We start from the raw sequence: 14,294 nt of genomic DNA on the forward strand, positions 1-14,294 counted from the left end.
TATTGACCAGTGCTTAACTGAAATTAAATATTTAAATGGATATGGGGAAAAAATACGAAACAATACAGTAAATTTAGTTAATTTAACTTCAGCTCTGATAAAATTCCTGTCAAACTATCTTTTTTATAAACAACTTATCTCCACATAGCTATATCACTTGTCACAGCAAGGATATGATGTACAAAAATGAATCCATTTATTATGATAAGTTATTAGGCAAAGAATTACATTATTTTGGTTAGCCACTTGTTTAATTACACAGATGTCACTAAGTATGAAGAATGTGTATTTTATTATGGAATGCGCTGTAATATAATATGCTCTCGCTTTTGGAGCCATTCATGAAGCTTCGAATCTTTTGCGAATCATTTGTTTAGAACCAGTGAATCGGAGCGCGTTTCAAACTGCCAAAAGTCACGTGATTTCAGTAAACCAGGCTTCGTTACGTCATAACTACTATTTTTGATATGTTTCGAAATGTCAGCGGTTCACTTTTGTGGGAATAAGGATGAAACACTGATCCATTTATTTTTCCCTATGTGAAAAAACTCAAAACATTTGAAATAGTTTATATCTTCATATAGGTATAAGCGCTTGATTCTTCCAAATCATTTCAGTTAAAATATATAAGCTGTTACTATAAAGGCACAGCTACTACTTCAATGAATTACATGTGTGTGTGAAACTTAACATATATGTGACCCTGGACCACAAAACCAGTCACATGGGTCAATTTTTATAAATTTAGATTTATACATCATTTGAAAACTGAATAAATAATCTTTCCATTGATGTGTGGTTTGTTAGAATAGGACAATATTTGTCCGAGATACAACTATTTGAAAATCTGGAATCTGAGGGTGCAAACAAATCGAAACATTGAGAAAATCTCCTTTAAAGTTGTTAATTTTTGTCCGCGATTGTGCTGCATTCACTCACAAAAATAAATGTTTTATATATTTATGGTAGGAAATTTACAAAATATATTCTTGGAACATGATCTTTACTTAATATCCTAATGATTTTTAGCATAAAAGAAAAATCGATAATTTTGACCCACAATGTATTGTTGGCTATTGCTGCAAATATACCCGTGCAATTTGTGACTGGTTTTCAACCCTTTATGTTTGATACATAAAAAAAAAAATAATAAAAAAAGAGTCAAACCCATGAACCAGTGTCTGTATGGTTTTTAGCCGATCTCGGATCAATACATTTGTAGATATTTAATGACACATTTGTTCACAAAATAACAAAAAGACACTCCATATTTAATGGCATTAGATGATTTGTACATTTCATTTAATAGATTACACCTTTAAAACGTTTAATGGGTTTGTAATGGGTTTTCATGCAGTTGGTTAGTACTTGAGATTTGGCCTGAGTTTTCGTTGCATTATTACACCGTTTTGACCAGCAGGGGTCGCGAGTCTGCGCCGTTTCCAGCGCTTCGAAACACTCAATCATTTTGTGAAGCGATTGGTTCAATTGATTCGAAAAGATTCGTTGATTCGTTTCCCCACATCACTAATTATGTTTATGAAGGGACATAGTAGCATAGTAGTTTTTTTTTTTTTATGTGTAGAGAACATCAACTGGGAAAGAGTGGTATATTTTTTAATTTGTTATAAAATTAATGAAGTGTCTTATAATAAGTTCCTTTTCTTTTCTTTCGAGTCTTAAAAATACAATTTGCTCAAAACATTAAAGGGATACTCCACTTTTTTCGGAAATAAGCTCATTTTACATCTCCCCCAGAGTTAAACAGTTGAGTTTTACCGTTTTAGAATCCATTCAGCCGAACTCCGGTTCTGACGGTACCACTTTTAGCATAGCTTAGCACAGATCATTGATTCTGATTAGTCCAGTAGCATTTCTTTCAAAATGACCAAAGAGTTTCAATATTTTTCCTATTTAAAACTTGACTCTTCTGTAGTTAAACCGTGTACTAAGATCGACGGAAAATGAAAAGTTGCGATTTTCTAAGCCTATATGACTAGGAACTACTCTCATTCCGGCGTAATAATCAAGGAACTGTGCGGCTGTACCATGGGTGCAGCAGGCGTAATGATATGACGCAGCGCCTGAAAATAGGTCTAATAGGTTAGACAAACTTAGTCCCGGTCACGTTGGAAGAAGTTACCGAGCTGGGGACTATTTTCAGGCGCTGCGTCATATCACTACGCCTGCTGCACCCATGGTACAGACACACAGTTCCTTGATTATTACGCTGGAATGAGAGTAGTTCCTAGCCATATCAGCCTAGAAAATCGCAACTTTTCATTTTCCGTCGATCTTAGTACACGGTTTAACTACAGAAGAGTCAAGTTTTAAATAGGAAAAATATTGAAACTTTTTGGTCATTTTGAAAGAAATGCTACTGGACTAATCAGAATCAATGATCTGTGCTAAGCTATGCTAAAAGTGGTACCGTCAGAACCGGAGTTCGGCTGAATGGATTCTAAAACGGTAAAACTCAACTGTTTAACTCTGGGGGAGATGTAAAATGAGCTTATTTCCGAAAAAAGTGGAGTATCCCTTTAAGACATTTGTGAAGACATGATGTGTCTTGGTTGTGAAGTATTGCAAGTATGCCAATAGCCTACAAAGAATAACTGGAAAAACATTTTAAATATTTTGATGGAATCTTTATATGAAAATGTGTAATTTCACACATTATAAGAAAGAAGAGTGATGTTTATTTAATCAATCATGTTTTGTTTTTGACGTGTAAAATTACTAAGCATTTTTTTATCTATTTTTTTTTTAGATTTTGAGGTCTTAAAACTTTATTTGATTTCTGATTCTTCTAATAGAAAGTTGTGAAAACAGTAGGCCTAAATCTTTTCAGTAAAGACATTATTTTCTTGCCCACTGGCATATAGCATATTGTCATTCTGTATTTCTTTAGGGCTTTTCACACTTGAAATAGTTAACCCTGGGTCATTCTAAACCCTGGGTGAACAGAATCCTACCCCGGGGTTAATTAATCCTGGGTATTCATAAGCTGCCGCTTCACACTGCACATTCCTAAACCCAGAGTTAAAGTCCTTATTTACATATTTGCGGTGTCAGAGTCTGACTGGAAAAACGCAGCACGTGACCTGTTTACATAAAGGCTTTAGCATTGGACATCCTCATATTACACATTGCTGACTGTAATATAACGTTTTTTTTCTGAGTGAACTTTTCGAACTATAAAGGTAAGAATGAAACGATCTCTTCTTCACTCCAAGTCGCATTTTCCATAGCCGTTTGACTTTTTTCCTATAGAAACGACTGTGCACATTGCCCGGTGTTTCAGTGACCAAAGCGCCTGAATATTCATCTGATTCTTCGCCCGTTCTATTTCCCATGATTCATAGCGGGTTCAACTGACTAAATGGCTTTCTACTTCCGGTTGAAGTGTTTGTTTACATAATGCTAGCACTAGCGTAAAGGCTACGGTGATAGTTTGTAGTAATTAAAGTAGTAGATAATTGTTCGGTCAAGATGGGAAGTAGTCGGTGGCTACACACCGCTGATGAAATCTCAAAAGATTGTGAAGGCGACCGTATCAGAGTGCCACATCCCTCAAAACTGACAGGTTGGGTGGATGACATGAAGCTATGGCCAGGAGTTAGCCATATTGACATCATTAATTATTGTATCTTTTCGGAGGGTGTAGATCGTGAGGAGATGCGCAATTACAAAAGCACCAAGGCCTTCAATTACTTTTTTAGTAATAAAGTCGCCGCATTTCTTTACTTGAAGCACGGAGAGACTATGTCTCTTTGAAAGCGGAGGTAGACAGGAGTCAAAGTGCTAACCAGCCTAAGCTTATTGCTTGGGTTATGCTGCAGCAGTCGGGGGTGATAGAGACTGTCGGATGTTCAGGTATTGCTGGATTAGGGAGATCGTGCAGTCATGCAGCAGCTATCCTTTGGAAGGTATGAAAAAAAAAAAATTCATTTTGTTTTTATCTGTGATTTAATAAAAATAACGTGATCAGATCACTTTTGATGAATGTTTTTTTTTTTTTTTCATTCAGTTTAGCAATGTGGGGATGACACAATCTGAAACACACGGCAAATGGATATAGATCAGACTCTGGTAACGTATTAGGTGAATGTGCTACTACCGGGAAGACAGCGCTTGCATGTACAGATGAGCAGCGCAGGTGGAATGCAGGGACAGTCAGGAACATTGAGCCAAAACGACTGAGGGACATAAACTTCAGCCACCACAGGGCAGGGGATGAATTTAGCATTAGGGTGTCAGGTGCTCAGCCACTACCAAACACCCCACAATATATGTCACATGCAGAATTTATAAATAATGTAGACAAAGACCCAACAAAGCCACTTTTCCTGTTAAAAAACAGTCTATTGGGCAAGTGTTACAGTGTAAAACCCGTAGTGCAACCCTGTAGCCTTGCTAATACTGCACTAGATGCAAGATTTTTAAGACCCCATCAAACCCATGCCGGTTCTGAGACATGTAAAAGTTTCTATGAGTTGTGTGTTCAAGTGAGCAGTGCACAGGCTTCTACTTTAGAATCTGAAACAAGTGAGCAGAGTTCTTCCGATTTGTGGCACAATGCAAGAAAATTGAGAATAACTGCAAGTTCAGCTAAAAAGGTTCCTTCTAGAGCATCCACCAATCCTGATAAGTTTATGGCAGAGCACCTGTACCCCTCCTTTCGTGGCAACTATGCCACAAATTATGGTAAGGAGAATGAGGTGGTTGCTGGTAATGCACTTCGAGAGCAAGGCAGAAGTATTATACATAGGGGCATCGTTGTTAGTGTCACAGAGCCATGGTTGTCAGCCAGCCCAGATGGGGTAACTGACTCATCTGTCCTACTCAAAACAAAATGTCCCGTCCCAAGTAAACTCCATTCTACCCTCTTGGATCAACCTGACCATAACTGCAGTGATATCAAGCTAGTAGATGGAGTACCACAACTTCAGAAAACAGGTAGCCGAGGATATTACATGCAGGTACAATTAGGCATGTTTTGTGCCAGTCTGAAGATGGCCAAATTGTTTATCTGGAGCACAAATGACACAGTAATGTTCACTGTACATTGAACAGTGAACTTCGAGACTTCGTCTCCAGGCTTTAAATAGTCCAGAGTTCATAGTGATATATTTGTCACTGGCACGTCCTCCATATCCAGTTGAGATAAACATGATTACAGCACATGGGGCAACAGCAGCAAGGTATTTGATTGTGTTGTGCGAGTAGTAATGGCTGTAGGACTCAAGATTTTTTGCCTTCTGTAACAAACTTTCGCTGCAGTCAATGACACAGGTAGTGTTGGGAAAACACTTCTTGAATGCAGTTGGCATAGTGGCCTTAATGGTTTCTTTTGGGAGCCAGATAATAAGAAGGCGCAAGACCTCCTCCATTTTATCAATCCAGAATGAGATAACCTTACTGGCAACACTCTGAGGCACATGAAACTGCCTACCAAGGTCACCCAGCAGACTATTTAATTTCAATTTTATCAGTGTCATTAGTATATGATCACGCACTGACAAAACAAAAGCCCTTTCAGCAAATCAATCTAAGGTGGAAACAAGAGAGTTGAAGGTTTCCAGTGAGACTCCAGTGTAGAGGAACGAATCGGCATCACTCTGAAGCATGGAGTAGCTGAAATCTTCAGTTTGTGTTGTGGCATCTTTGGCTGTCTCGTCAACACCCTGCTGTTCACCATAGTTGTGGTCTACGATGGATCTTCCCACTGGGTGGAAATAGTGTTGTATCATGATGGTTGTGACACCTCAGGTATGCCCTCATCCTCCTGGTCTGTCACTTCTGCTGTTGCTGTAAAAAAAAGAGCACATAGGCTACATGTTAAACTCTACAGTTTCTGTCCATGTTTCTCACACTGACAACATTACAGTAAAAGCTTATGATAAATGGTGATGGAAGCTCTTCCTCGCTCAGGCTAACAACTACCTGGCCCACATAACGAAAACAGCTAGCTCTACGATAACCGTCAGTGGAGTTCATAGCACTAAACCTACAGTAGGCGGCTGCATATATATATATAAAAAAAAAAAACACCTAACCCTAAAAAAATTCTAACAAAAGGTTTCTCAGCAGTTTTTTGTAGTATTAGGTGTCCTTAATAACATACTAAAAGTTTACCAAAGTTTGACAACTAGAAAGGTGTCATTTTCAAGATGGTGTCCAAGATGGGCAGGAAGCCCTTAAAATGTCCTAACTCCTTCATTATTTGACCTAGCTAAGTAATCTTGGTGCCTAACTCCATGTTTTCTGGGTCTATGAATCCATTGGACTTGTCTAAATTGCACTGACATGATTGCATACTTATGGAATACATGATTTTGTGGGATTACTGTAAGGTTTTATCTTTGTTTGGGGTGAACCAGAGATGTAAACGATTTGTCGTAAACGATGTGCCTATGTCAACTCCTACTCAGTATGTGTTTTTGGACACATAACCTTTTTTTCCAAAAAAATAGACTTGACATCCAATGTAAAAGTTATTGCACCCAAAAGTAACTTAAATGGGAGTTGTATAACTTTGATCATAAACAACTCTGAATTAGCCCGAACAGAGGCCTGTGTGTGAACCCTCTAAAATGGTCACTCATTTCAATTTGAATAAGGTAATACATATGTAATGCATCCTCTATAGATGTTTTTTAGTATAAAGGTGGCATTATACTTAACCTCAGGTTTAGTAAAATTCAGGTAAACCTTCAGACTTGAACCGCAGTTTCTTCAGCCGCCACTTCCTCGTCCCAAAGAAGGATGGAGTGTGCACCCCATTTTGGACCTGCGTCGTCTGAATTTTTCCCTTTACAAAGGGAAGTTCAAGATGCTGACGTTGAAAACTATCCTGGCGCAGATTCGAACAGGGGACTGGTTCGTCACCGTGGACCTATTACCACATCCAGGTCATTCCACAGCACAGGAAGTTCCTCCGGTTCGCCTTTGGGGGAAAGACATATCAGTATCGGGTCCTTCCATTTGGTCTAGCTCTGGCTCCGTGGACGTTCTCCAAGTGCATGGATGCAGCTCTGGCCCCCTTGAGGCTCCAGAGCATCCGTGTGCTAAATTATCTAGACGACTCATTCTGGCTCATTCCAGAGAGTTACGTCCTTCTCCACCACCTCCGGTCTCTTGGTCTCAGGTTGAATGCTCAGAAGAGTGTCTTAACTCCTTCTCAGCAGACCACTTTCCTGGGTGTCTAACTCGATTCTCTCTCAATGCAGGCCCGTCTGTCCCCTGCTCGAGTTTCTAGTCTCCGTGCGTGCTTGGCCCGTTTCACGCTCGGCCATCATGTAGCGGTGGGCATATGTCGCAGTCTTCTGGGGCTCATGGCAGCAGCCTCTCCTAGGCTGCTCTTGGGTCTCCCTCATATGAGACCATTCCTGTGGTGGATGAAACTCAGGGGCATCCGCCATTCTTGGTCTGCCTTCCGCCTGCTGAGAGTGTCGCAAGATGGTCAAGATGGGTGTACTTGGCCTTTGCCAGGTTGTCACGACGGACGCCTCTTTGACTGGTTGGGGTGCGGTCTTTGAGGGCAGACCGGCGTGCGGTGTTTGGACGAGCGAGCTTCTCTCATGGCACATAAATTGCCTCGAGTTGCAAGCCTGTATACATTCCCTCCGGTCAAGCTAATCCCTGCAGTCCTTTGCAGAGTGAGGGAGTGTGGAATCCATCTCCTTCTGGTAGCCCCATTCTGGCCATCCCAGACGTGGTTCTCGGAAATGAGCTCCCTGGTGGAGGGGTGTTATGTCCCTCCACTACCTGTGGTGGCTCTGTTTCCTTTACTACTGTTTGGCTGCTCTGTTATTGTGTTTGTTATTGTGTGCAGGTGTGATCTGTAACGAGTGGGCGGAGAGACACCCTTTAAAACATCAGGCACTTCGTGCAGAGAGTGGAGATTTGTGTTCTGGCAACCACGCCTGTGATTGATCTTCCTGCATTGTTGTAGTTAATCTCCCATTTTCTGTTTTGTTGGTAATTTATTTCATCCTTTTTTAATAAACCCCTAGACAAACGAGTCCAACTGACGTTGCAGTCATTTTATGTTGTGGTCAGTGTGCCCTGATCGTAACAAGGGGTCCCCTTGGCAGATTCCTATCAGGAGAGATCTGCTGTCTCAGCTCTAGTAATGCGTCCTCTCAGGCTATTTTCAAGGGAGTTCCTTTAGAGGATATTTGTGTGGCAGCAGGTTGGTCCTCTCCGCACACTTTTATTAGGTTTTACAACTTGGATTTAGATGCGGCCCCTGGTTCCCCGGTTCTTTCTGTATGAACTGGTCACCTAGGTCCTAGTTGAGTCTGGTTTGGCAAAAAAATTAATAAAAGAAATTATAGGAAAGTTCCTTGTTGGGCCAGATCCGGCAGTGCTTAGCTTGGCGTGTGTGGTATATCGTTCCCATTTGCGTCATCGCTACGCAGCGTTCAACCTATGAAAGAGAACGTCTTGGGTTATTCGCGTAACCCATTTTCTCTGAATAGGGAACGAGATGCTGCGTTCGCTGCCAAGCTCCTCTTGCTGCCGAAGGAGCTTCTTCATCTGTGGAAAATCTGAAGAGCAGATGGCGCGTTCACTGTATAAGAGTGAGTGATGTAACCTCGCTGAGGAGGCGCCCGTGCCATCAGCCAATGTATTGGCGTGATTCTATACGGGTTCAGACAATCAGCACATGCCTTCACGTGGCAGCCCTGTTTTGACTAATTTTACAGTACCACACATGTTCTAATTAATTGATTCTTTATTGGAATCAAAAGAATGGTTATGAACCACAGAAACCACCAACACTAGGCAAAACGATATGAGAAAGGAGAAATATGCAATTACTTAAGGGAAATTTTACTTATTTGTCGCATAAATATGCTTGTAACCAATTGCTTTAATATATAATTGTACTTGTAATCACTTATCCATCATGCAGATTTTCTAATTAGAATATAACATGGCCCAAACATGTATCGTGCACCAGTATAGTTTTCAAAGGAGTAATTGTCATTTTAAGGACCTGACAGCCACAATTTTTAAAGAGTCAAACTTTGGTAAACTTTTAGTATATTTTTAAGTACATCTGATACTACTGTAAACCACTGAGAAACCTCAAGCCGTCAAGCCATATTTGCAGCTGACTACAGTAACATTCAGTGGAGGCATAAACCATTAATGGCCATGTTTTTAACACATTTACTCATAATGGGCATATTGTTCATAAAAATGTAGACTGCCCACAGATAACACAAATATTTTTGTAGCAGGCCTGTGGAGCTCATAAAAATGTAAACACATTTACTCATAATGGGCATATTGTTCATAAAAATGTAGGTTAGACTGCCCACAGATAACACGAATATTTTTGTAGCAGGCCGGTAGAGCTTGTAAAAATGTAAACAACCAGAGGTAGCTAACTAGGTTAGCTGTGAAGTGGTGCTATTGCTAACCAGCTACACAATTCAACATTAAAAGTGGCTTACCTGTCGCTCCGACACGAACAATTGTACGTCTCTTCTTCACCACTGGTCTGTCATATCCAAGGTATAATTGGGATGGTCATCCGTGGGGCGTTTGTCAACAAAATGGTGCGAACAGACATACACCTTTTTTGGTGGATGCTTCAGTTTTAGCGCAGCTAACCACTCTAAACGTCTACTCTCTGGCATTGAATGTAGCTGATACGGAACCGGACATGGGCATTCTCTCCTTATCTTATGCTCGAAGCACTCAGTTTCTAAAAAATCTTCTTTGAATTGTTAAAACAACCAACAACAGCACATGTGGAGCCTGAACTCATTCTCTCGCTGCTAGTAAAGATAGTAGGTCGATCGCTATGAACTGGAAGTAGGCATACCTGTCAACACTCCCGTTTTTCCCGGGTTTCTCCCATTTTTTAGCCCTATCTCCCGGACCCCTCCTGGTTTGTTATTTCTCCCGGGAAACTCCCGTAATTTGCATGGCCCAAACTCCTTTATGAATAATTGGACCAATATGTTTGTCTAATGTTGACCAGTTGACCTGGAAAGTAAGGGCACACAGGCGATCTCATCCTCCATCACGAAAAGGACAGACAGAGGCAGAAAACGTGATGCAAGCCGAACTGAAGATGGCAATGTTGGTAGCGCAGAAAAATGTTCCATTTGCTTTTTGTGATGACTTCACTGCGAGTGTGGCAGGCATGTTCCCTGATTCTGCCATCGCCAGGAAATATTCCTCTGGAAAGACCAAAACAACTCAACTCATCAAGGGTAAGTTTATCTGATTAGTAGGCGAATGCTAGATTTACAATGTGGTTGTGGTACCGTAATGCTAGCTTTACAATGTTGTAACGTTAGCCTTCTGACAGGACAGATGTTGATATACAGGGCAACGTTTTGGGCAATGTTGCTGTGCAACACTTTACCATTGAGATTGGGCAACATAATTTCTATCCCTTATTACAAGTTATTATGTCCAACATCTATTTTTATGTACTATTATTATTTAGGTGCCATTGCTCCAGATCTTGATGATGAGGTCACAAACATCTGCCGGTCTCAGCCATTTGGACTACAGTGTGATGAGTCAAACAACATGAAAAAAGAAAAATAACTTGTCATACTTGCAAGAGTGTATGATGAGAATAATCTTGAGGTTGTCACCAAATTTATTGACAAGCCAGTCTGCAATGTGGGCACAGCAGATAGTCTCTGTGAGAATCTGGCAACCTCATTGAGGTGAGTGTATTTACATAATGAGTACTGAGGACTTAAGGCTCAGTTGAATGTGTCAGTATGTATGTTTACAACAAATTATTTTGTCTGATTATCACAGTAATAGAGGAATCCCATGGGATAACCTGTTGGCCTTCAACTCTGACAACTGCAGCGTAAAGAAAGGAAAGCACCATTCAGTCATCACAAAACTAAAAGCTAGTCAACCTTATGTCCAGGATGTGGGTTGCATATGCCACCTTGCCCAACTTGCCACAGGCTGTGGCATCAAGGCTATCAAGGCCCCAGTCAAGGATTTACTTGTTGGTGTATATGGCCACTTTGACAAAAGGTGAGTATAAAAGAGGAAAGGTTTGACTGTCCTGTCTTGGTCATTTTAGTTAGAGTATGATGGATGAGTTTATCTTTTATTACAATGTTCTGAACAAATTCTACATTTCCCTTAATTCCTTTATCCCTATTTATTGTCATTGTTTGTGTTTCCTTGTACAGTGCAAAAAGATGTGAGCTCAGCTGTATAAAGAGTTTGTTGAGTTTACAGACACAGACACACTGAAGCTGCTCAGATACTGCAGTACACGATGGCTCAGCCTCCACACCTGCATTTTAAGACTGCTAAATCAATGGGCTGCTCTGCAAGCTTACTTCAACAGTCATAAGGATGAGAGGAGTGTTAAAATCAGGAACCTGGCGGGCTACCTTGATGATCCAGAGATAAAATTATATTTTCTCTTTCTGAGTGCTGCTCTTAAGCCATTGGTTGCATTCAACACTGCCTTCCAGGTAGGTAGGATGAAAGGTGGAGACATTACAAAAAGTGTAAATGTATATATATATTTTTTTATTTACATTTAATTTTTACCCATGTTTTAGGCAGAGGGAGTTATGATCCATAAGCTACACAGTGAGATGACAAGACTGGTCAAGAGATACTTGGGCTACATTATTCCAGCTAGATTGATTGTGGATACTCCTGTCAGTGAGGTATCCTACAGACAAGAGCACCAGCTGACAAATGAGGATCGCTTCATTGGAGCTGAGGCCAGAGCATTCCTCGAAAATGAAGGAATTCTCCTCCATGTCAGTGACAAGGATATATCAGTAAGTTGTAGCTTGTGTAATAATCATACCTAGATGCTTCATTTGTCTACCTTAATAGTTCCTGGTTAATATATTATGTGATTATGTGGCAATTGTGCTCTTAGGACAGTGAGAGCTTTCTATGTGGAAGTCATTGGGAAGATGCTGAAGGCCTTTCCTTTACAATCTCAGCTGCTTAAAGACCTGGAGGTGCTGGACCCAGCATCTCGCCTGAATATCTCTCCTGAGACAGGTAAAAAGTATTGTAGGAATACTCATTCAGTACTTTCACGTGACCTAACTGAATATTTGTTGGAAATTTGTTCATACTACATAGTGGCAAGGCTAGGTTGCATCTTTCCCCAACTGAAGTTTGAGGATCCAGATAAATTGAGAGGGGAGTTCACAGATTACCAGGTCACAGACAGCAACAAGTTGCCCCAGGAGCAGAGAGTTGACAGATTCTGGGGCCTTATAGGGAGGAATGAGACCAGGTTCAGTGAGCTGGCTAGACTGATGAAAGCATTGCTCTGCATTCCCCATAGCAATGCCTCCTCAGAGAGGAGTTTCAGCATGGTGAAAAAGATAGTTACAGAAAACCACATGAGCATGAATAACAGCACTCTTTGCTCTCTCCTATCCTGCAAAATAAACCACACCTGTTTGGTTTCAAAATACACTCCGTCCAAGAGGGCACTGAGAGCAGCTAAATCTGCCACATAAAAATACAACACTTCCAAAAAAAAAGTGAGCACATACAGTGCCCTCCACAATTATTGAACCCCCTGGTAAATATGATCAAAATTGGCTGTAAAAAATAAATCTGCATCGATTATCCTTGTGATCTTTCATTCAAAAAATGTGCAAAATTCTAACCTTTCATTGAAGTAAAAGAATCGAAAGTGGGGGGAAATCACATTATGAAATAAATGTTTTTCTCCAAAACATGTTGGCCACAATTATTGAAACCCCTAGAATTTTTTACGAGTAAAATATCTCTGAAGTATATTCCCATTAATATTTACCTTTTTTAGTACACCAGGGTGACTAGGAACATAAAACTGTCCAGCTATGACTTCGTGTTTCACAGAAGTTTAAATATGAGGAAACACAAAGGCCAAATCCCCTTAATCATCCATCACAATGAGTAAAACCACAGAATATAGTTCTGATGTGCAGCAAAAGATTGTTGAGCTTCACAGAATAGAAAGTGGCTGTAAGACAATAGCTAAAGAATTGAAAATCCCCATTTTGACCATCAGGGCAATAATTAAGAAGTTATAACCAACTAAAGATGTTATGAATCTGCCAGGAAAAGGACGTGTGTCTATATTGTCTTAATGCACGGCGAGTATGAAAGTTTGAGTGGCCAAAGACTCTCCAAGGATCACAGATGGAGAATTGCAGAGATTAGTTGAGTCTTAGGGTCAGAAAGCCAAAAAAAAAAAATTATCAAACAACCCCTACATCCCCACATGTTGTTTGGGAGGGTTTAAAAAAAACCCTCCTCGCTCATCCAAAAACAAATTCCAGCAAATTTAATTGTCAGACACGACTGGATCTTCAAACAACACAGGGTTCTGTGGTCAGATGAGACTAAAACAGAGCTTTTTGGCAGCAAACACACTAGATGGGTTTGGTGAACACAATGATAAAAAGTACCCCATGTGTACAATTTAATATACCATTGGATCTTTAATGTTGTGGGCATATTTTTCTGCTGGAGGTCCTGGACTTCTTGTTCAGATACATGGCATCGTGGATTCTATCAAATATCAACAGATAAAAAATCAAAACCTGACGCCTTCTGCTAGAAATCTTATAATATGCCGTGGTTGGATCTTCCATCAGGACAACGATCCAAAACAAACATCAAAATCAAAACAAAAATTTGTTGTGGAGCACAAAATGAAGCTTCTGCCATGACCGTCTCAGTCCCCTGACCTGATGAGTGGGCTGAACTGAAGAGGAGAAGCACCAACATGGATCTGGGAATCTGAAGGATCTGGAGAGATTCTGTATGGAGGAATGATCTCTGATCTCAGTTATTCTCCAAACTCATCAGGCATTATAGAAGAAGACTCAGAGCTGTTATCTTGGCAAAAGGAGATTGCAAAAAGTATTTAATAAAAGGGTTTCAATAATTGTGGCCAACGTGTTTTGGAGAAAAACATTTATTTCATAATGTGATTTCCCCCCACTTTCAATTCTTTTACTTCAATGAAAGGTTAGAATTTTTCACATTTTTTGAATGAAAGATCACAAGGATAATCGATGCAGATTTATTTTTTACAGCCAATTTTGATCATATTTACCAGGGGGTTCAATAATTGTGGAGGGCACTGTATTCATGTTTACAAAACATACTGTACTTATGTTTACAAAAGAGAGACACAGTTATTGATGCTCAAGGAATGAACTGTAAATAAATGTGTTAAATGTGTTTGTACCAGTGTTAAAAACTGCAGTGCAGTGTTTCTGTGAAGTTTTGTTGTAATAAAATTACAAATA

The sequence above is a fragment of the Rutilus rutilus genome (assembly GCF_951802725.1).
Source record: "Rutilus rutilus genome assembly, chromosome: 6".
Taxonomy (NCBI): domain Eukaryota; kingdom Metazoa; phylum Chordata; class Actinopteri; order Cypriniformes; family Leuciscidae; genus Rutilus; species Rutilus rutilus.